The sequence below is a fragment of the Protopterus annectens genome, chromosome 4.part1 (assembly GCF_019279795.1).
Source record: "Protopterus annectens isolate FY-2018-M chromosome 4.part1, PAN1.0, whole genome shotgun sequence".
In the NCBI taxonomy this organism is placed as follows: domain Eukaryota; kingdom Metazoa; phylum Chordata; order Ceratodontiformes; family Protopteridae; genus Protopterus; species Protopterus annectens.
In genome coordinates, this window is record NC_056734.1 from 843,539,213 (window position 1) to 843,563,925 (window position 24,713).

Below are 24,713 nucleotides of genomic sequence, written 5' to 3' on the forward strand. Positions count from 1 at the left end.
TGAGGATTCTACACTGTCATCTCTTCCAGTCCTAGCACCAGTGAGCCTAGCAGGATTGGGCACTTTTTTAATCCTTGGTTTTGTGCACTCAGCTATGTTTTTTTAATTTTTAACCTACTTCTGTCCATGATATATACTATATAAATACAGTCTATATATCAGTGTCATCTTGGTGAGATTTTGTGAAAAACAGGGTAAACCTCATGAAGGTACTCATCAAGACTTGAGGATGACTTCAGTTTCATCAATACTACTCTCCTTATCATCCCCCCATTCAGACCCTTGTCCTGCTACAGGCTTGTAGATTCATAGGCAAATACTAGGCAATCAGTCTGCTGACAATTACAGGCATAGCCAGAGACTCATATTTAACATTTCCATAAGCCTCAAAGAGGGCAAGACAAGACAAACTGGGGGGGGGGGGTATTTGAGGCTGCACATCTAATTATCTAGATTTGTCCTTGATGGTGATAAGGGTGTTATTCTGCTTGATATGTAGTGGAAGTTTATTCTAGAGGTGAGAGATACATTGGGATATGAATCTATCACACCAAAGTCTTATTTATCTTTTGATGAAAGTTTACTTCCTTTAACTGGGTATTTGAGGTACAATTTGTTTTGTGAGAGAATAAGAGGTCAAAGAGGGTGAGATCTCCACAGAGGAGCCTGTAAGAGACTGAGTAAAAAAGATTGCAGCCAATGGGTCTTGATAACTAAGATTTGTGAAGCCACTGATCATTTTATCTATAAATCTCTGAAGTCTGTCCAACTGAGTGATATTTTTATGAAAATACATGCCAAAACGTGCATTACATTCAGTAATGGGTCTGATGAGATATGAGTAATGGGAAATTATGACTTTCTTGGACCTAATGGAGATGCCTTTAGAAATTAGATGAGCATGATAAAAGGCTTTCTGAACTACTGCAGAGATGTGATATTCAAATGATAAGAGTGCCTAAGTCCCTTATAACAGTGTCTCATTGAAGGAGTGCATCACCTATATGGAATTTGAAAATGTTTGTTTACCAAAATGAAGCTGCTACATTTTTTCACATTTAATTTGACACCATTGTCCTTGCACCAATCATGGAACAATTGTGAGACAATGGAGGTTTGAATAACAACATCCGATTTACAATGATCTGCAGTCATTGACAACCATACGCCAGGAGTGTTGGGAAATAGATGACAAGCAGAGGCAGGCCCAACACTGAGCCCTGTGATACGCCACTGGTAACTTTTTTTGCTTTCAGAAGTGGTACCTGGAACTATAACGACATGGATTCTGTCAGATAACCATTTAGCTATCCACTGCACAATACAAGGATTTATATTCAGACTTACAAGTCTGACAATAATGCTTGCATGAAGGAATAGTATTAAAGGCCTTGACCAGCTTCACATATGCTGTATATACAACATAATGTCTGTCCGCTGCTTTCTTTTTTTCAAAGAAGTTAATGAGGTTACAGCAGTGAAATCTTTCTTTGAGCTAAATTGATGAGGGTCTATGGTTAAGAGATTTTCAGTGTCCAGATAAATGAGGTCTGAGATAATACATTCCATAGCTTTACATATGAGGCTAGTGAGACTAATGGGGTTGACAGTTACCAGGGTCCCTGCCTGGGCTACCTTTGTATAATGGCATTAGAATGGTTCTTTTTATGGGTTCAGGAATGCAGCAAGTGAAGAGGCTTAGATTAAAGAGGTTAAGTATGGGGTGTTCAGCTAGGCCGTATTTGGCAATGATAAGCAACCTGGATATGTTGTCTGGGCCCATGGATGACATGCTTTTAGCTTTTGAGAGGGCTGACAGAACGTGCTCCATAGTAATTTAAGGGGGTGGCTGAGATTGTGTAATCTGTAGAATAGCTGTAACTGTGGGTGGATTAAAATTTGAACACAATTTTGCATCTGGGATATTAACTATTTCCTTTGTGTTTGAATGTGCAGTGAACTAGCTCTGAACCTTGTTTGGTGTTAGTTTTTAACTTCTTGACTTAGTTAATGAAAGATTTGCAGTTATTTTGTTTGTAGTGGCCATTTTAAGTTCATACTCAGCTTTGAGCCTCATAATGGTGTAGTGGTGCAGCTGTAGCATTGTCGCCTCAGAGCAAGATATTCTGCAGTTTGATTATTGGCTGGAGTGCCTTCTATGTGGAGTCTGTATGTCCTTCTGAGTTTGTGAGGGTTTCCTCCCCTGTTACAAAGACATATGTCTGGAGTGTTTCTCCCCGGGGCCTCTGCTGAAAATTGGCTTTGTTCCAAGTCGGACTTTCCCGGTAAACAAATGTTAAAAAAAATAAAATAATGGTTCCCTTAAGCTCTTTATTAGTTTGCTTAAGTGTGCTCTTCGGAAAGGTAGAATGAGATTTCTAATAAGTATTAAGCAATTTATTTCTTCTGTTACATAATTTATGTGTAGGTATATTACATCCTGGGTTTATTTTTTAATTTCTCATTATATTTAGTGCAGATAGGGACTGTCTTATTAATACATCTATTTAAGTGGATGTAGAAGTCAAAGGTCTAGGCATCAGATTTAGCAATGCAATCCAAAAGGGGAGGATTACAGTGGAATATATTTAGATTATCAAGTAAATGAAAAAGATTTGCTTTTGAGACGTCCCTAAACACAGATGTATTACAGAGAAATTGCCACTAGTTTTCAAGGAAAAAGACGCTAGTTTATGATCTATTTAACAAGGAAGAATGATACATATGGAGATCTGCAAGAAGAGGACATATTTATTAAAACTAGATTAAGGTTATTGGGGCCCCCATTAGGAGGGTTACATAATTGTAAAAGCATTTATAACATAATGGAGACAATGGGCATGCCAACCATTGGTAGGGTAGGCCAACTAATTTATAGATAGCTAGATGAATTTCCCCTGCAGAAAGGTGCTGGCTTTAATGTGGGCTTCAGCTAAGGTGTTCAGATAGCTTTCATGCTCAGATGGTGACACAGATGGTGTTATAAAGCTAGATATGAAGTGATAATTCTTCTTGTTTATGTTGGTTTGCACATCTAAAAGTTCAAATATAGTGTCCCGAGGAATCTGTTATGAGGTGAAGATATCTTTGATAAATGCTGATCCTCCCCCACAATTGCTAGACAGAAAATGGGGTGCTCTTATAGGTAGAAACCATATCTCTGTAACTACACATATATGAATATATTCAGTTTGCAGGAGAGACTCAAGTTCAGTCACTTTTTATTAAGCAGGGCAACAATGATGGGTTCCACATTAGAATTTTCTAGGTTGGAATTTGTAGAAGATGGACTCTGCCTACAAAAGACATTATGTGGGAAGCGAAGGCTTTAGCCAAAATGTGAAAACCTTGGTGAGAGAGGTGCAGACCATCTCTGGCAAAGTAGGTATTAGTCATCTCATCCCAAGCTGACACATACTGTATCCCCAAAGAATGACACCAGCTATATAGCCAATTGTTAAAAAAAGTAATTTGTCTTTGAACTTTTGCATCATTCTGAGCAGGTATTAATCAAAATAACCAGTACCATTAAACTGTGGTTTTCACACAACAGTAAAATAAATAAAAAAAGCAGAATGCTCTACATTTGATGATGAACTATTAGGAAAAGTTTGACATAAATGGAGTTACGCAACAGCAACGCATCTTTCCTGCCACATACATATACATAGCAAACACAAACTAGAAGAAGAAAAAGTGATAATATGGGATATGGCTAAAAAGATAAAAATATGAACTGTGACTGGTGTGGTATTCACTAGTGCAAAAAAGTCTCAAAATAATACCACTCAGTTTTGCTGATGCAGGGACATTACTACTATGTAGATGTTCAATATATATACTCAACAAATGCATTTCTTAATTTCTTAATTTCATTTGCTGACAATAGTTGTTTAGTTGCTATTCACTTTTGCCTACAATAATATCAAAAGCAAGTGAGTTATCAGGTGTATGTGTGTGTGTGTGTGTGTGAGTGTGTGTGTGTGTGTGTGTGTGTGTGTGTGTGTGTGTGTGTGTGTGTGTGTGTGTGTGTGTGTGTGTGTGTGTGTGTGTGTGTGTGTGGGTTTATGATTAGGTCCTCCAATTAACGTCTCAGTTTTTATGTGTTCCTGACATGGATATCAAGGTTTACTTCTTGAGCTTTGCTTCACTCTTCTGTTATAGTGAATTTCTTGACACCCACAGCTCTATTATTTTATAAGAAGCTGGTATGATTGAAGGCCTGACCATAATTCTCTGTATTACGGTCTTGTAACAAGAATGTAAGTCTCTTTAAGATAGCACTGTTATACTATTGTTAGGCTTGTGTTAATAACTCATCAGTTCATAATAATCCAGTAATATAACTGTCATAGAAGCTTGTATTGAAATCCCAGGTTACTAATATTTTGATTGCTTCATTGCTATCAGGTGAATCCAAAAGAAAATTAAACATTGCAAATAACGAATCTCTTAAAGATAACACCACATTTCCCATTGTATGTAACAGACTGTATTATTTTAACTGGTTTGAATACTGCACTGCTACTTTCACACACATAATCTTTTCTTCTTAAACTTTATTTTACTTGACAATCCTTTATTTGCTGCTGCTCATCTCTAAAAACTGGTAAAGCTTCAAGTTCTGATTACTTAGCTACATTAAACCTAGTAGCTGTAACTCAATGGATAAAGAAGTCCCCCCCAATTAAAAGAATACAAGGTAAGCTAACTGAAATAGCAGGAGGTACAGCATTAATACACTCCAACCACTTATATGTAATAAGGGACCCTATAATAGTACCATACTTCAACAATGCCGAGATGCTTTTAATGACCATTAAAACAGTAACCCACAAAACTGCATATATTTCACTGGCATCTATCTAATCATGAGGTAAAGGAAAGGTGGCTGTCATGTCAAGGGGGTGCAACAGCATGACACAACAGGAAGCCAATTACTGCATCTCTTGATGCAAGAGTGGTAGGAAAATGCATTAATCACCTGTGTGAGGCACAACACCATGGTGTCTACATGCAATAGCTCCAAACACATACCACACATCTCCAGGTAACAGTAGACAGCCTGAAACACCATAGTGGGAGCACTCAGTCTAAATGTGCTGGAGGCAGATGTGCTGTGCAGTAATGTAACAGCCCATAGCAAGGCACCTGATGAATACACACTGAGTAGTTTAAGAAACAAATACAGCACAATCAGAAGGCAAAAGTTTAACCTAAATTAGTGCTGGATGAGTATACAACCTCAGTCATAGCACATCTACATCACATGTGTATTCAAATGTTATAAAACATGCCAAGGCAGGGTTGTAATATGCTACCACATAAGTCCATGCTCCACCATCAAACCCTGGACACCACAGCCCCTGCAATAGCACCAGTGTGGAAGAAGATGACTGAGAGGGTGGTAACCACAATGGAGCCATCCAGTCACATTATCATGCCATTCATGAAGAGGGTGGCTTGTGACATTTTGTAAGATATGCCATTCAGTGCCACCATTCTGTGGTTTTAAACCTGAGTATCATAGGCTAGCTGGGTATGCCAGATGTAGGCACCAGCAATGCTGCTGGATACTACTACCACACACAGATACTTCATATTACTGCTCCTTCAAAGCGTAGACATGGACAGTACCATCCAAGTCCTGACCTCTGCCACAAATATCCAGGTTCTATGCAACTTAGCTATGTTGTTAGCTACTAGGATTATTACTACAATAGACAAGATGTGCAGATATCTTTACAAGACATGACATAATTGTATTGGGTGCTTGCGCATTTTTTTCCCCTGTGCACTGTCTGATGACATGCTGGATAGGGGCAATATACATGGACATGTGGGCAGTGGTGAAGAACATCGCACATGAGGGAAACCATACTCTGGTTCCGCAGTACATCATGTCAGTCTTTGAGAAAACAGTGATAACAGTAGAAAGACAGCATTCCCATGAGTTGTACTGAAGGGCTGCTTATATCATTATACCCAAATCATGTGGAGTCAGCTGCAGCATCACCAGCTGTGATTCAACTATGACATGGATGTCATAGTTACCATACAGGTTCAGATGCTAGTAGTCCTGGCATTCCTACTAATGCATCAAGTTGTACCCCACCTTCACGGACATCACAGCGCCAATAACTGACATACCTAGGGAGCTGACAAACTTCACAGATCACTATTATGTGTGGGAAGACAAAAGAAGTACACATCCTGCATGAAGGAAGTGAAGTATTTATCCTCCTTGTAAATCTCCGGATCTGGAATGTGTTCATCTCTGAACTGACAACTGTTCTTGGCTCCATATCAATAACCAAGTGGGAGTATGACATAGTCAGCTGAAGGAATTACTGTGCCCAGTGTTGGAGTGGCCATCCTGCAATAAGTGCTACAGTGGGAGCAGAACCTAACAGACTCAAGTAGAGAAGCTCTCCAGTGAGGGATGCCTGTTACACCACCAAGAAAGTTGTAAAATCCTGGGAGCATTGCTTAAAGTATGCCCCCTCATATCAAATTGAGAATTGTGACCCTGTGATTTCCATGAGGTTGTGACACATTTCTACTGGCTGTAATGCACCATACAGTGTCTGTACACCAGCTACTTAAATATACCCCACCCCTTTTTGAAATAAAGGTTGTAGCATCTATTACTCTACTGTATTCCCACACCCTTAATTTTTAAAGGATTATCAGTTTCATGCAGAGCGTGTTCTTCAGGTCACATGGTACCTGTTACTAGGATGGTGTGCATCCCCAGAAACAGCTTTTGGCAGTGTTGGCATGTTGCTGGAACCCATTTTGCATATGTTCAGTCATTGTGCATTGGCCATTCTTTCTTGCAGCTTCTTGTCTCAGTGAACAGTCCATGCAGGCATATGAAAGCATGCTGTCTCAACTGCCACCTGTTCCTCAACCTCCAAGCCAGACTCCATTGTAACTATATACCATCTAGTTCAGAAATTGTAAACATCTGTATGCTAGAAAACATCCCTTTCTGGTTGAAATCCAACTTAAAACAAGAAATTATTATGTTGTGATATATAAATTTAGTTCCAGCATAAATTATATAACTCTTGAACTGAAAAAAAACAAGACATCAGTATGTATGGCCTTCAGAAAGTCAATGGCCCAAACAAGTCCAGATAAAATTACAGACAGAGAGTATTAGACTAGTTGTTACTCACCAACTACGACCACATGACCAAATTAGGAATAATGACTGTTTAAGTGATCACCATGGAATTTATACAATTTGGAATGTTTAAGGCTTTACATAGTTGTCATCCTGTATCATGCTTGCCTCTTGACAAAGCCAAAGATACGTCAGTGAAACCTTACAGATATTAATTAGACTCCATAGTTCCTGTGCACCAGAAAAGAGTAAAATATATACCAGCTCCTTGGATAACACACAAAACTAAACAAACTATTAATATTAGCGATAAAGCATATAAGTTACAGTAAACAAATAAAACTCCCCCAAATCAACACGCATATAGAAACCTAAGAAAAAGAGGGGAAGCAAAGGGCAATGCTGACAAGAAAAACTGCTATACATGCTTACAAAGTGACCAGAAAGTAAATCTAAAACTATTTTGGAGCTCTACAAATAGACTTCTAACATCTAGTAATAACCTCAACAAGCCCATTCCCAAATAATTATAAATACACTGTGCCCTGCATCTTAAAGTCACATTTCATAAAAACTGTCACTTCACCAATGAAAAATGACAAGGTCAAACTAAAAACAATCACTTACATTACAAGAAAGGCTCCTTCACCTCTGACCTTATATTAACAAATTGAATTAAAAACCTTCTAAAAAATTAAAGCTTACCATTATAGCGCCTAACAAACTGCCTCAGAGTACCTCGAGATGGTTACAGACTCAATATCCCACTGAGTATAACTCCTGATTAATAGATCTATTAAAGAATCACATGTCCCTTTGCAATGGAAACTCTTACATAATTCTAGTCAACACGAGGTACTTCTGTCAAACTAACACAGACTATAGACCAATAGCTTTCCTATCACCCTTATCGAATGTCCTAGAAAAGTATATTCATAAGCAACTGTTAACAGCTTTAAAATAGTATAATCTGTCCAATACAATATGGTTTTAGACCAAGACATGTAACTGAAACAGCATCGTTTTCCTTACTAAATCTAATTAAGCAGAAAATAATTCAAGGAAAGTTAAAGGCATCACTTTTCCTTAGCCTCTCAAAAGTTTTGATACCATATCACAGCCATTCCAGATAAAGGGATTGTCAAACCTTTATATGAATGTCTTCTCAAAAAAAAAATGGTACAACAGCTGCCACAGTCAAAGAACACAAATCATTTGCTGATAAAGCTCATTTTCTTCTTTCCTGTGAATAACAATTAGGGGACAAAGGAAAGCTATTCTGGGCCCAGCACTGTTCAACATATTCATAAACTAAGTACATTCTTCAGTAGGGGGAGCTATTGTCCACTATGCAGATAATTCACCCTAGATATGCTCTGAATTTTTATATATATCAGGTGCAAATCTGAAATATGATAGAATCACAGATGCTACTTTTCTGAAATAATAATAATAATTATTAATAATAATAATAATAATAATAATAACAATAATAATTGTCTTTGTCCCTCCCTCCATCCAAGTAAAACAAAAAGAAGTGATGACCCCATCTGAAATAACACTATCACTGAACGTGCTTTGTTATTTTTATTTTAAATATTTGTTAACTATGTAAGCCCACTGGACAGAAGTATTGCTTTTCAAAGGTGACTTACGCACTCTGATTAGAGTCACACAGCATATAAAGGTAGAAGGACTCAAATCCTGTACCTTTTGGCTACTGGAAGCAGCTTATTTGCTATAACCTAAACAAAACTGCTTGAAATGATCATTTACCAAAATCTAAAATTTGACTACCATATCAATCACGTAGTTTATAACATAAACTAAAAGCTCAGACTATTATACAATAACAGTCTTTCACAGAACATGCTCTCTTAATGACTGATCACTCCCTTTTGCTGTCCAGCCTCCTCTGTGTATCCGCAGTACTAACAAATATCTAAGCATCTCAGAGAAACCAACTACAAAATATCCGAACTTGCAGCTAACCTACAAAAACAGAACCAGCCACTGTACTTCACTTAAGAAACCGGACTCGTTAGAATTGCAACGTGCTTTAAGCATACCTCTCAACCTCTTAGCACAAGAAATCTGGGCAAAGCCAAAAATAATGGGGTGACAAAGACCCAAAAATATGGACAAATTTTAAATATTGCTCTTATAAATTTAGAAAGTTGCTAGAATAAAGGTTCTGTATTACCAAATATTTTCTGAATGATATGAAATCTGAAACTCTAATGTCTGTCATTATTTTGTGAATTCAGTCCTCACTGATTTGCCAGAAAACCACAATTTTTAATGCGGAATGGGCCAAACATATGAATCAGAAATCTGGACATTCAGTCAAACTCTGGACAGTTGACAGGTATGGCTTTAACTTCTTCACAATTCAAAATGGCTCAGCACATTCTAAACAAACTAAACAAATACCTGCTATAAGTAACCTAATACAAAAATATAATTCATCCAGAAAGCTAAGATACCAAATTTCAAATCTAATAGTTATGCAAAAATCCAGCAGTCATCATGCAGCCTCACTATACCAAGTATACATAGCCCAAAAAATATAACCCAGTCACAAATATTACTTGACAAAAAAAGATGGCAAAAAAATCATACACAGCTAAAAAAAAATCTGAAAAACAAACGATCAGCTTCTTGTGAAATCCCATACTGACAAGATAAAGTATTTTTCTCATTTCCTTTCTTTTTTAATTGATAAACCTAAGCCACATCACCCATGCCTCTATACTAATCTTACAAAAAAGTTCTCATCCCTCCTTTGCATAAAATTTAAGTTTTGTCTTTCAGCATATTTATTAACTTCTTAGCAGAAGAATTCTGGATAAAGTCAAAAATAATTGGTTGGGGGTGATGACAAAAAAAATCTTGAATTTTACTCATATATTTAGAAAGTTGCTAGAATAGCAGGTATAACATTAGCAGGTGCTTCCTGAAGTTTAAAACCCTCATCAGGGCTACAGCAGCAGTTAAATTATTTAGCGACTTCAGTCCTCAATGATTTGCAAGAAGACCAGACATTTTATGAGATACTGTATAATGCATGCATATGCAAATGTTAATATGCTTTATTTTCTTTTCTGTTAAGGTATGTGTGCCTATATTTTAAAAACAAAATCAAACAAAAAATATAATGCACAAGTTTGGACATTTTACATGTAAATTCTGGATATTTATCACTTTACTCTTCCTTATAAAATGGCCACTAATAGCCAGGCTTGCTTTCTTAATTATTTAATTAGTACACTTAAAATCTCATTCTTCTTCACCAACATAATTTGACAAGTTTCACTGGTATCAAGTGGTACAAAACTGACCAGAGGTATTTTGTATAATTTTGTATAATTAGTTTATCTTGTGTTCATATTTCCCATATCACGTGGATAGCCTTTGACCACTAATTTAACTCTGACATGGTTTAAACCTATGATTGCTTATATTGTGGTACACAGTCCATTTCATTGTATAAACTGTGCATATTGTTGTATCATCATGAGGAAAACCTTTGGCAGAAAAGCTTGACATTGCCATATTTCAAACCTATGATATTATTTGCAATATGCAGTATTTGTAGTCATTGCACATTTTTCCTGTTAACTTTATGGTATGCTTATAAGTACTTCCAAGGGTCTCCACTGAATAGAGACATCAAGCAAATTGGTAAACAAATACAAAAAAGTAAACAAGTAAAAACATAAACAAATAAATGTGACTTTGTCTCCACTAATCAATAACAATAAACGTATAAGCGTTGTTTCCCACTAGCATTTTGTCAATATCTGAACGTTTGTTTTTATAAGATAATTACTGTGGAGGAAGTGAAGTTCCTTCTTTAATTTGTTTTTTTTTTTGTTAACCATTTTTTACACAACTAATAATGCAGCCTGACGTCACCACAAAAGTCTGTGCATTAACCTATTGTTAACAACTTGCCAAATACTAATAGACCTTTGTCCTGTACAGAACTATATTATAGCACACATCACTGTCCCTTGTATGTAACTATACTCTGTTTTTTTTTTAATGTGGCTTTGTTAACAAGCCAAACATAGTTATAAACACACACACACACACACACACACACACACACACACACACACACACACACACACACACACACACACACACATAAATAGTGACACACAGACACACACACGCAGGCATACACATACATACATACATAGGAACACACACACACACAGGCATGTACACGTATGCACATGCCTGCACAAACACACACATACATACACAAGTAGTGACAGTCGCACACTCACACACACATGCACACACATACATATACATGCATACATAAACAGTGACAGACGCACACACACATACACACACACACACACACACACACACACACACACACACACACACACACACACACACATATACACACACATACACACTCTCGCAAAAACACATGCACACACATATAGAAGCAAACACACACATTAAACACACACAAATGTATAGGTGTGTGGGCATGGAAGCGTGCACACATATAAACAGAATAGCTTTCTGCCTCTTCCTTTAGACTGTGTACCATAATGAACTCGGATTAACATTCATTGTACACATGTTGCACAAACCCCAACATTGATTGCATAAAATTAATTAACAATAGATGACTAAAAAAAACACACGCTTTGCAGCTCTCTTTTAGGCTTCTCATTTAATAATTATGTGTAAAAAAATCTTGCTAGAAATCCTAATCATTTCTTTTGATTCATTGCTCATAATTCAGAGAGAAGTGTATTTTTTAATGTAAAATGGGTATTTAAAGCAGTCTGAGCAGTTAATTGCTAAATGCTGTGACTCATGCATTTAATTAAATCATTAGGCACACATTAGCAATGTCAGCAGATGGACATAGCTAATTTATTCGGAAGTTAAGTAAAAATGTCACATATTAATCTCCTACATTACTGAATGTCCAGAAAGAAAATTATGCAACAATGAGTCATTGAAAGTTTCCAGAAGGGAATCAGATGAACACTAGAAAGATGTAAACACTTTGACAACAAACAGCAGCAGCTTTAAGGTTGGGTGGGGTGGTGACTGGGAAAGAGTGCATAACAAAAAGCTATATTGTTATATGCTCAGCTGTCTGTGCATCATTTTAGGTCTGTATGGAAGAAATATTACAAATAAGGTACAAAAATGAATATTTCTGACTTAAAAAGAGTGTGTGTGAGTGCATGTGTCTGTGGGGCATTACTTTGTGATTTCCTATATGCTGTTGATTTCTAACTTTACTCTTCAATAAATCAATTTCTGAGTCGGGAAAGTCCAATGTTATATGCATGAGAGATTTCAATGAATAAAACAAATGCAGGCAAAACCTGTCTAATTCAGTCTACGTTCATAGCAGTTAAACAAACCATGATACATTAAATGAATCAAAAAAATGTATGTTCCTTAACTGTACCTGACATTGAGGAAACCACTGTCCCTTACGCACATGGGACCCTTAGAGAGACATGGGGAACACCTTGATTCTTACATGATAATTTTACTTTGTGGTAATGTTGTTGTGCAAAACCAAACCACCTTCCAAACAATACACCTTTACAATGAAACAGTAAATTAAAAAAAAAGCTGTTCTGACAGGTATGACCATTTAATAACCTTGCTGTAAGTACTATTTGCTTTGTTACTGTCTGTGTAGGAAGGTTGGGCTCAGCAAATACAACACCCCAAAAATTGTTGTTATTCTGCTTTCACAGATGCCATAGCATGCATGCATGCAAGGTGATAATATTCTGATGGCATTCAAGCAGTGTATAAGCTGACCATGAAGATAGGGTGTGTTGCTTCACTATTAATGCTACTGGCCATGGTGAAACAATGGTGATACTAGCCAAACGCCTGAATGTGGCAATGTGGACTGCTGCACATTTGTCATACTAGTATGTATGTTATTGCTACTCTAAAATGAAAGAAACATACCCTTTTTGCTTTGTTTCTGGCCATAATGAGAGAAGCAAAGAGCAGATAGACTCTCTTACAATCCCAAGATAAAGCATTCACTGTGTTGCTATTTCCTCTTTTCTCCCAGCGTCCTCCATACATAATTATCTGCAAGTTGTGGCACTAGTTGAGTGAGCAATGCATGCCCTGTAGCCCTAGCAGGAAGTGGGGTTCACCTCTAAGGACTGATGTGACAAGGATTTATAAAGCAGCACTGTGTCTCAGTATTTAAGGTTTCTGCACTGTAGCACAGAGATCTGAGGTAAAGTCCTGCTTTCGTGTTACTGCCTGCATGGTGTCTATGTTGTTCTCTGGTTTCATGCAGAGATTCTCCTTTACTGTACTTTCCTTTCACTTTCCAAAATCGTTTTTGTGGAAATGACAGCTCTAAACTGTCTTTATATCTAATGCATTTATGTCTGCATGTGCAGTTAGTGTTGTGTCTTAATAGGGTTTGTAATGGACCAACTCACATACCCATTAATCAAAAAATAAAAAAAAACAAGTAAAACAATACACAAATACTGTATCACAAGGAGCTAGTCGGTCTGAATAATGATATTATTTTTTGTAACTAAATTACACTAGCAACCATGGATATTGTATGGAAATATTATGAAATATGCATTTTATTTATTTATATCTGTCTGTCTCTATTGATCAAGAGGCTGTGACTGCTTCATAAAGCAGACACTAGGTTATGACAACAGAACAGATCTGGAGTTAGGCAGTTAGGTGCAGAAGCTGCAAATGACACGAGTGAACACCAAGAAGCATTAGTGAAAAGGTGAGGTTGTTTCACTACGCTAATAAGAAACCGTCCATGTATCGCAAAACTAATGTAATGATTTACATAAGTACTTACTGTGTTCATACAAACGATCACATATACAGATACTTGAACATTCAAATAAATGTACCTTAGCAGTGACAGTACTTTCTGCGTTTCCATATACATGCAAACATATTCATACTTATAATTAAATATTCAGAAGACAGGCATTGTTGTTCTCCATGTACTCACTACAACACTCATCAGACCTACACCAGCAGTATAACAATCACAGTTATTAAGGTTGCCATCAAGGAGAAAGAGCACAAAATATTACATTCTCATGGGTATTACTGCAAACATGGGAGTAACTAAGACCACTAAGGGGGTCAAAGCTGGATAAGTAACAGAAGGAAAGCTTACAGTCTACGTCAACTATTGGGTAATGCATATGACTACAGAGGACTGTTTAAATGGTGTAGGTAATTTCTTAACTTATTCCAAAATGGCAGGATTTATTAGAAGTGATGCCAGAGTTTTGGGTTTTGTTTATTCCATGAAGTATTAAGAATGTGAATTCTTAATATCTGCTGTGAGATTATTACAGAATCTGAGCACAAAAGTGATAATGCTCCTTTCATCACAGAGATGTTTTTTTTAAGCAGATGAAGCTGACCTAACTTGAGTTCCTTCCTTGTCACATAGGGACTTTCTATTCCCCACTAGGTCACACTACTGAGTATCGGAGATCCATGTTAAATGCTGATATGGGGGTTTACCACTAGCCACCCTTTAAAATCGGGTGTGAAACAGCAGCTGACTCAATACTAGGCTCCAGGCTTCCTTCATAGCTATTCTGTAGACTGTGACACATGCTAAGCTGTCCTCTGCCTCCTCACCTGAAATTCAGTAATATTTTTGTAGGGTTAGCACTTCTGCTCATAATCAGATATAACACACTATGGTATTAGTCCACGTATAGAAATATTCTGAAGTAGCTGCCGACTGCCGACATCAAGTAGCACCCTGTTTCCTTTCCTATGTAGTGGTACTTGGGTACATCTCCATGTTTCAAAGCTATTTCACTGTGGTAATGTAGCAAGGTAACGTTTGTTTAAATATATTGCTCAAATTACGAGGCAGACCCAACCACAAAAGCTTCTGAGACCATCAAATCTATTTGGCTCAAGAGGACTTCAGTATACACACACACACACACACACACACACACACACACACACACACACACACACACACACACACACACACACACACACACAAGCACTGCTAAGATTATAGCTATAAAAGCTGGTTTAATAATAATGGGGGGGGGGGGTCCTGTGTGAGTGAGACTGTGAGACGCCTAACCTCTCGTTAGGATATATGGATCCAGATATATAAAATGGTTACTCTGCAGATCAAACTCATTTTGTATAACGAGTTCCATATGACCCTGTAATATCTGAATAAAGCACAGTCTTATGCAAGAAATGAAAGCTCACTTGTGCTTGGCTTGCAGCGGTTACATTACAATTGGAAAGATACACAGGAGGTAATCACGGCTCCTGCACATATTAAGTTGTTCTCTGTTTCACTACTACTTCCTTCAGAAGAGTGAAACTTCAGTATTAGACAAATGGATCTAAGAACATGTAATACTTACAAGTGCTAATAATAAAGAAATAAACAGATAAATCAAATGCATGTGTATTGTATTTCAGACTAGCCAAAAATCACCTTTGAATGACAGGCAGATTTAAAGAACAGACAAGCAATCACCTGCACATAAATGACTTCTGTGTCAGCTGGATTTATAAAATGTGGAGTTACTTTTTAACTCTTTAACTATGCTTTTTCTTTGCCTTGAATAACTGACTGAGATTTATTTTTAGTTTAATAAAAGTTTATTCTTCCACCCTTTGTGCTTCTGAATACTATTTAAGTGTTTATTTTTAGAACTTTATATATTTTTATAGAAGATAAAACAAGTCTTGACAGATTTTTAAGGTATGCATTTTTTTAATGTAAGTACATGCAAGCTACTCCATACTTACTTCATTTTACGTGGCTTTAACAGTAACATAAACTACAGTGCTGTTACTCTGTGTTATCTAGCTTCCAGATTTAGCACTTGAAACTCTTTTGTGCATCCAGTACTCTGCTCAAAATCTTCACAGAGTTCCTTTCCCTTTTTGCAACACAAATCATCAGTTACCAGAAAATATCATGAAATGCAGAGACTTACCTGAACAAAGGAGAGGCATCAGTTAAGTTAATGTTTCTACTAAGTAACAGACAAACGTGTCTTCTTTCAGATAACTTGTCCCTTTATACATGAAGGTAAGAAGGCAGCAAGACAATCAGTGCACATCTAAAAGGGATCCTGCAACGTTCATTTATACTGGGAAGTGTAGCTCCCACAGAAGGTATTCACTGCAGCGCCCCTCATCTTCCTTTCTTGGAGGAGCAGTTTGAAATCTGTCACCCTGCATGTAAAATTGACTTTTTATAGGTTGATGTCCTAATGTAGTGACTTATTCTCAGGCAGGATGTTTCATTTAATGTGCAGAATTGCCCCCTAGTGACTGGAGCCATGGACTCTGTCATTAATCTGTTGTGTCACATAATCACGTTTGCATTGAGAGGAAACCAAAATGAAATTGAACTTTTTATCACAAGCACAAAAGTTTACACCCCCGAGGTTGCTATGCTGTGATTTTTTTTTTTATCCAGTTTTAACTCTGAAATGTAGGGACAGCTCACATTTCACGAGGATATAGTGCACTGTAATTCTGTGATATAAGTTTATATTAAAAACAATAAAAATAAATTGTGTTATGAATGCATAGATATAAATCTGATTTTGAGATAATGAAGCAGTGTCATTGCTATAACATTACATATGTAAATTAACATGTGAGTTAATAAAAGGGTATATAGTTAAAACATGCTTTCTGTCTAGCTTAAGAAATAACCTCAACAAATCAACAAGCAGTGGCATGTTAACATAGGAAATTAATACATTTTAGAATAAATTAATTTCTGCCTGTTTCTGCTTTTGTAAATGTTTCCATGTAGGCATACTGAATAAATTTTATGAGATAACTACATATAAAATGTTAGGTGACACTGTTTGGAAGAACATAAACAGTTTAGCAACTAACAGAATACAGTGTAGGAGGTCCACGATCTGAAAATGTTTTGTTTGAGAAGAATTAATGTTATGTGAGAACTGTCACTTTATAAGGATGTCCCTTATTTCATGTTTAGGATATACATGTACTTGTTAAATAAATTATAAATAAAATGTGAAGTACATATTTATAAAGGTCTGTCTTATTCAGTGTTTAAAGAGTTTTATATTCCTCTCAGATAAATAACATGCATAGATATTAATGTATACAAACACATACTGATGTATACATTCATCTATATATGCATACATGCTCAAAAAACAGTCACAATGGCTTTTATCTGCATATTGGAACCAGGCTGCTGCCACATAATGTCTACAGATTTCTTAGAATTGTTAGTAGGCTGCTGCAATGGCTATGAGAACAACAGGGACTTCTTGGAATCAGCTGTGCAGTACGTACTGGGGGTGTGGTTTGGGTGGGAGGTGGGAAACAGGACCTATGAATATGTCACTGCAGCAGAAGTTGTGCCATGAAAAGATGTCAAACTTCCATTTGTTGACATAAGAAATAGAGGAATTACAGGGATACTTTATGTAATTCCTCAAATGCATTCAGAATAGCAATGTATATAGCTGTGCCTTGCAAAGCTGTTATGGTCTATGTATGGAAACAGTTGGAAGGTATTTTGTGGAATAGAGAAATCAGCCTATGAAGAAGCTATCAGAAAGCTGAATGTACTCACAGAATTAGACAGTTTGGAAGTCAGAATATAAAGCTGTGATAGACATATATCCAAATAAGTAGGAGAGATGATAAAACTGGACCAGTGCAGAGGAGAGAACATGTCAGATTGCTGTCACAAATCAGCACAAAACAGAAGTCAAGTATTATTTTGCATATAGATACCCATAAACCCACACACTCACACACCCACATGCACGCACAAGCAAATACACATGCATATGCAATTGCGCGCACACACACACACACACACACACACACACACACACACACACACACACACACACACACACACACACACACACACACACACACACACACAGAGTCATGCTCACTTAGAAGCCTACCCATGCACATGCCCGATTGTATGTGCAATTTTTTTTCTGGCTTTATACCTCTCTGGATCTCTCTACTGGGCTATTCAGATGCCAGCAGTACTTTCTGTGGACATTAGCCATGTCCCCAGAATGACACAATTGCATGGGACTTCACCAGTGAGACCACTGTCTACATTACAGGCTTGTGCCTTTGTACCACTGTAGAAGTACAGTGGTCTCTAAATCACTCAGACATAATGCACTGGTAAAAACCATGGGAGACAGGATAATGCAGTGCATTGTGCCTTTCTGAATCCCAGAAACTGGCTATAGAATATCTTTAGAGGGCAATCCTCTCAGGCTTTTATAACAGATGTCTGTACAATCAGCACCTAGGTATTTAATGTACCACACTTGTCACATAGGAAGTTTGCATGCAGTAAATTATCTCATTTCTCCAAAAAGAAGATCATGAAATAGAAAACAGTTCTGTGTTTGGGTACAAAAGCTACTTCTGCCACAGGCTTCTGGATCTTAAGGTTATAGTGTCAGAGTTGGTCTGACTGCATTCCTTTTTAGACTATGTTTTCATGTTACTTTTTTCATATTATGACACAAATAATATCTACACCTACTTTTCTAGGATGGTCCAGGAGCTTTGGCCTACTTAACTGACTTCTCCAAAGTCTGTTAACATGTAATTAGAGACTGATGGGCACAAGATGGATGCATCTCACACCCTTATCTCACTTTGTCCTTCTATTAGTCATAAAGGATATGGTACCATGTTAGGATAAATCCATGTTTCTTTGTGTGACTCCTCTTTTTAAAATTTCCTGGGGGAACTGAGAATATCAGACTCTTTCTGTTGGTCTGTGCCATGATATACAAGATTAGGTGCTCAGATACATTACATGGGTGGGACTTTCCGAAAATAAAGCCAACCTTTTTCCAGTTTTTCATAACTTTGCTTCATAAAAGTTATAGTTATTTTTGGCTAAAATAGACTGCTGTCACCTCAAACAGTGCCTACCTTTTATTAGCTCAAATACTAAACAGTTATATAATCAGAAACTGTGGAGTTTAGCCTTATATTTGTGTGTGTGTATATGTGTGTGTGTGTGTGTACACGTATGCAGAGTGCTAATGGATAAATCACCTTCAAGAAACAATTCTTGTACAAAATTACAGGAAACAAAAGCAATGTTTGCTACACATAAAAAAAATCTGCATATTCCACTATTGCCCCATCTTTCATGATAACGCTTGTAGACCATCCGTGCTAGCTATATAACAGGAGTCTAGCTTCCACATCTCCAGAAGTAGCTTAGCTAAACTTTGTATATGTGCGTGTAGGGAGGAAATGGCACCCTTCCTTTGCATATGCAGGACAACAAAATTAATTACGTGGGCAGAGAAGAAAGAAATCTCTTTTGATTACAGCATCAGATTGACATACGATTTTTATTCAATATTTCTGATAACTGCAGTGCATATTGATTTAGTCTTTTAGATTTTATTGTCATTTGAATGTATTCCTATTCATACATATAAACTCAAGCACCTACACATGTGCAGACACGCAGGTTAGTCATGGCAGTAGTCATCATCACTCACACACATTTATTGCACCACTACAAAAACATGTATTTATTTATTTTATTTAGGAAAGTGCACTAGGCCACTAGAGTCCGTTTTGCAGCCATGACATTATTAAAACAATAAAAACTGGTAATATGCCAGAAACAGCGCAAGTCAGTTTGTTACATGTAGACATTCTGGGATCAGAGATAGTAGCATTTGCATAGTTTAGCTATTTCCATTTAAATGATTACCCATAAAGATGAAGATAATTAAAATCTAAATAATTTTAGAACTGACAGGAATAATCATTTAAAGTTGTCCTACTGCTTCATTCCAGGTGTGCACACATCAGTGATACTGCAGAGATGTGGAGTCGAAGTTTACCTTTCAAATGACAAGTAAAGCATTTTGGGGTGATGATTTCAGAGCCTAACATTTCTAGCACACTACCAACCATTAATACTGCCAGATAATGGCAAGAGATACATCTGTACACATCTGTATACACACACACACACACACACACACACACACACACATATATATATATATATATATATATATATATATATATATAAAACTGGTTGTAGTTGACAAAAGTGAGCAATCACATCACTGAATGTTTTTTACTGCTGTAAAAAAACTGAGTGTTCATGTGAACAAACATTCTGTTAAATGGAGTTTCTGCCAGCAGGCTTTTGCATTGGATTGTGCTGTAGCAGGTGAAGCAAATTTGCTCTTACCCCTGTGTTGTGCAAGCTTGGAGTTAGTATATATAATTAACAGGGGGTGTGAGGAGTGCAAAAAATAGTTTTCATTTTTTTGATAGTCAATCATTTTACAGTATGATGTAAAATGGTCACTTTGTTTTTTCGCTCTTATGAGCGTTTGCAGTTTGCTAATACAATTATACTTACACACACACACATACACACACACACACACACACACACACATATGCATATACACACACACAAACACACACAGGCACACGTGTGCGCAACAATCTATTCACCATCATTTCTATTTTTTTATTGCAATATGTACTGAAACTTCATATTAATGATAACTGATTAATGATACCATGCAATTAAAATAAATCAGGTGAAAATATGTAAACCACAAGTGATTTACCCACAAACTGTCAAGATACACTGCTTTTGACAACCATCTGAAACTTGCTCATAATGACTAACATTTAACACTTCCAGTACATAAAATGTGCAAGTCCTAAGTGTTAATAGTATTGCTTTACCACATTATTCATTTTAACTTCCCAAACTGCCTGTTGTAGTTTGCTGTCTTAAGGCAGACTTGCTTTGGTTACAGATTAACAGACAAGGGACATTTATGTCTGACACAGGATGTAGGTTGGAAACAAATCTTTAACTTCTACCTTAAAAGCCACCTACTCAGGCTGATGTTTCAAATAAAAAAAAGTCTGAAAAAACTGAAAAGGTTACAATGGGAGGCAATTTTCCTTAAATGAAGCTTTGAGGATAAGAGAATACCCATAGGACTGATAATTAGCAAAATTCCTATGTGGAATAATATTGAAAAGGACCTTATGACTGAATAGGACAACATTCTTGAGGAAGCAGATTTGAAACTCGTGGGTGTTCTTATTTAACCTAATAGAAAAATGCGAGATCTGGTTGCTAACAAAAGCATTACTCTTGAAGAAAAAGCCAGAGTCTGGTGTACCTGAGAACAAATTCAACGAGATTCAAGGCAGAGTGGTTGCCCACTGAACAAAGTTCAAGAAATTAAACATGAATGCTTGAACTTGACATTAGGGATTACAGGGACTACCAAGAGAAAGGCACAGATGGTAACTTTGTTTCGAGAGGAAACTTACAAAACAATATCCCAGTGTTTGAGAAATGGAAATCTAACACTAAACATTTGGATGGATATCGCCACCCCTGTCCACAGTTTGATTTTTCTCCTAGGACAGCCCAAAGTTATTCAGAACATCAAGATCTGTCTACTAGGGATGCTAACACTAGTGCTCACTTCATGCAGGACACCTTACAGATTTTAATGGGGGTGTCTGTTGCTTTGGAGCTGGATGTTCAGCATAGAAGAGAGATGCAGATGGATTCACATCTGAATTCTGAATGAAGTATGGGAAGGGGTAAGTGGAATGTCTTTGTACACATTGCACAGTTGGAATGACTTTTTGAAATTTACTACTTATCATGATTACCATAAGGTTAGTTTTCTGGATCTCACTGTTTGTAAGCACACACAGTCGCAAGAACTTTACAGTGATTTATTTAACAAACCCACCTGGGTAAACTTCTGCCTCATGCCAGCAGCATGCATCTGCAAATGGCTAACCTTGATGTAATAAAGTCACAGGGTATGCAGATTGCCCTTATGTCCTATGAAACAGCTAATTTTCTAAAGAATCTGCAGGACCTCCACAGATATTTTCTTGAGAGGGATATGAAAGTGAGACAATCAGATTTATTTCTGATCCTATTTAGCACGTAAAAGCAAGGGAGGACACTTCGTTACATGAACAGGAACGGCATTTTTTTATGTGATTTCAGTAGTCCCTACTCTTACCAAAAGAAAAAGAACCTAAAAAGAAATATGAACTTAACTTTCAGTAAAGATACCTATGAGATTAAAAGGATAATTTGTGATGACTGGTCCATTTTTTCTAGTAAAAGACTGGTGAACAAAATTCTGGAGCTTGTCCCTTCTTTTGTTTTTAAAAAAAGTGGGAGCATTAGGTCTTATTTAGAATGGACTTTCAACAAGGACAGTATGGTGGTGCTTCATGCATTTAAATGTGGGCCCCCTTTCTCTATCTTTTGTGAGTTCATGAGCTGCCGAGATTTTCTCATCTGCCCCAGTATGGGTAAGAAATATGACAATTTTGACATGACATATCTGTTCCTTTCTTCACTTTTCATGGAAATTTTTTTGCCTGTATTTTTAAGTTTCTGCTTGTTTTCTGCTCTGCTCAACCATATACATACACATAGTCATATGCTTTTTTCCACACATTATATTGATTGTTTTTTCCTATTTTTAGAGTATGATTGATTTTATGGATGCTCAGTTTTAAGTGATCTGATGAAGCCCTATGGATGAAAGTTGTTTTTAATACATTTATGATTACAGTTTTTATTATGGTTGTATTTTTATCTGTGATGTTTCTTTATATTGCATCTTTTCCAAGGTTACTATAGTGGGTGCTGTTTTCTTGATTCATGTACCTGTTGTCAGGTGCTGTTTTCTTGATTCATATACCTGTTGTCATACATGTACACACACACACACACACACACACACACACACACACACACACACACACACACACACACACACACACACACTCACTCTTCTTCACTTCAGCTCTCTGATTTTTTCCTTTCTTTTAAGTTTTGTTAGCTTTTCACTCCTTTTAGAAGGATCTTTTTGCCATCTTGGTGCTAAATAGCTTTTAGTGAAGGGAGTTTTGTGAAAATATGTTCCTGTCTGGAGATAGACTAGGAGTTAAGTACTAGTTCTGCACTTCAGTTTATTTACACTTTTTTATTAGTACTCTTTCTTTTCTTATTTTAGTTTGGATTGTAAAAAATGAATTGTGTTATGTCAGGGTTAGCTTTTAGCTGTAGGCTAGGCTCATTACTATGCATGAGGTTGTCAGTCATGATTTATGATCCTTTTTTAGTATATATTAGTTTTCCATGGGTTAAATCTGTTATTGAAAAGTTGATTTGATGAAGTGTGTTTGGTGGATGAAAGTGCTTATTATAAAATAAAGCTGAGGTGTACTGGTGACTAAGCCTGTTTGAGTTTGTTTCTTCAGTACCTTCATAGAAGAGGAATTAACATCTGAAGTTTTGGACTGTTTTTACTGTTGCCTAATATTGTAATGTTTAAGTGTTTTCATTTTTCATTTTTCACAAATAACCAGGAAGTGAAGTCAGTTCTCTACCTTAACGCTGGGGACAGCTATCTCTTCGCATCTGTGTTGTGGTTTTTGTACTTGTTCCTCCTGTGACTCACATTTTGGGATACATAGGGTTCCTGGATGTGAGGCACATTTACTAGACAGCAATCACAGTAATTCCACACGTATGGCAAGTGCAACGGCCCAAAACAGAACCAAACTCAAAGCAAAAAAAGGCCAGCACTCATGAGAGAGGAAATAACTGACTTTAATTATTGTCAGTGAGCAGTCAACAGACCGGTTTTGGCCACAAGCCTTTATCAATGTGTAACACAAACTGCAAGCTGATTATATTTAAATAGAAAAACATCATAGTCAGCAGATACATACCCACCAATCAATTTTCACCATTATAAATGTTCATTTAGACCAGGTTAAAAAAGACCACCCAGTCTAACTATCCAGGTTTTTTTCTTTTTTATTTAAAATGTTGTGCCATCTAGCTTTAAAGTTTCTATTCCCATGTACCTTATCTATAATAATAAATTTAAATTGGGCAGTAGAATGTTTGATGGTATGTTTATATAATGCATTAGTACTAATCTTATACCTAATGTTACTTAAGTGTTCTGAAATGCATAATCTAATGGGTCTTGACTGTTTCAATAAATATGTGATGTATATATTTTTATATACAGTTGGAATTAACTAATTTGCTTCTAATCCAGAAGGAATTATTGTATTCGTATTGTGAATCTTTGAGTCGAATGTTTTTTCTTTTGAAAATATGTGTATATGATAAAAGGGTTTGTATTCGTGGACATTTCTTACATCAAAGAAGATTCATGTTGACATTGTTTAATATGGTCCAATATTCTAGTGTTTTATGGTTTGGCAATGCTATATATGTATGCTAACACCTTTTGTAGGGACCTTTGCACAATTAGTTTTTCATTTATTTTTATGATGTCTGGGCCATTTAGAATAGTATAGACATCTTGTGTTATTTTTAATTACACAAGGATGGATGACTGAGGTCTCCTATGGTATATAGGAACAAGGAAATATTTCATATTCAATTGTGTTAACATTGGATAGGGTTCTTTACATCTGTACT

General features: G+C 36.6%; 1 protein-coding gene across 2 annotated transcripts in view; it reads right to left on the bottom strand.

Moving 5' to 3' along the window:
- Window positions 1-16,438, bottom strand: part of AGTR1 (angiotensin II receptor type 1) — a 293,869-nt gene extending 277,431 nt beyond the window's left edge. For both annotated transcript variants that reach the window (XM_044070626.1, XM_044070625.1), the window contains exon 1: window positions 16,150-16,438. The gene's annotated coding sequence lies outside the window, so the exon portion shown is untranslated. The remainder of the gene's footprint in view (window positions 1-16,149) is intronic.
- Between the last annotated feature and the right edge of the window lie 8,275 nt (window positions 16,439-24,713).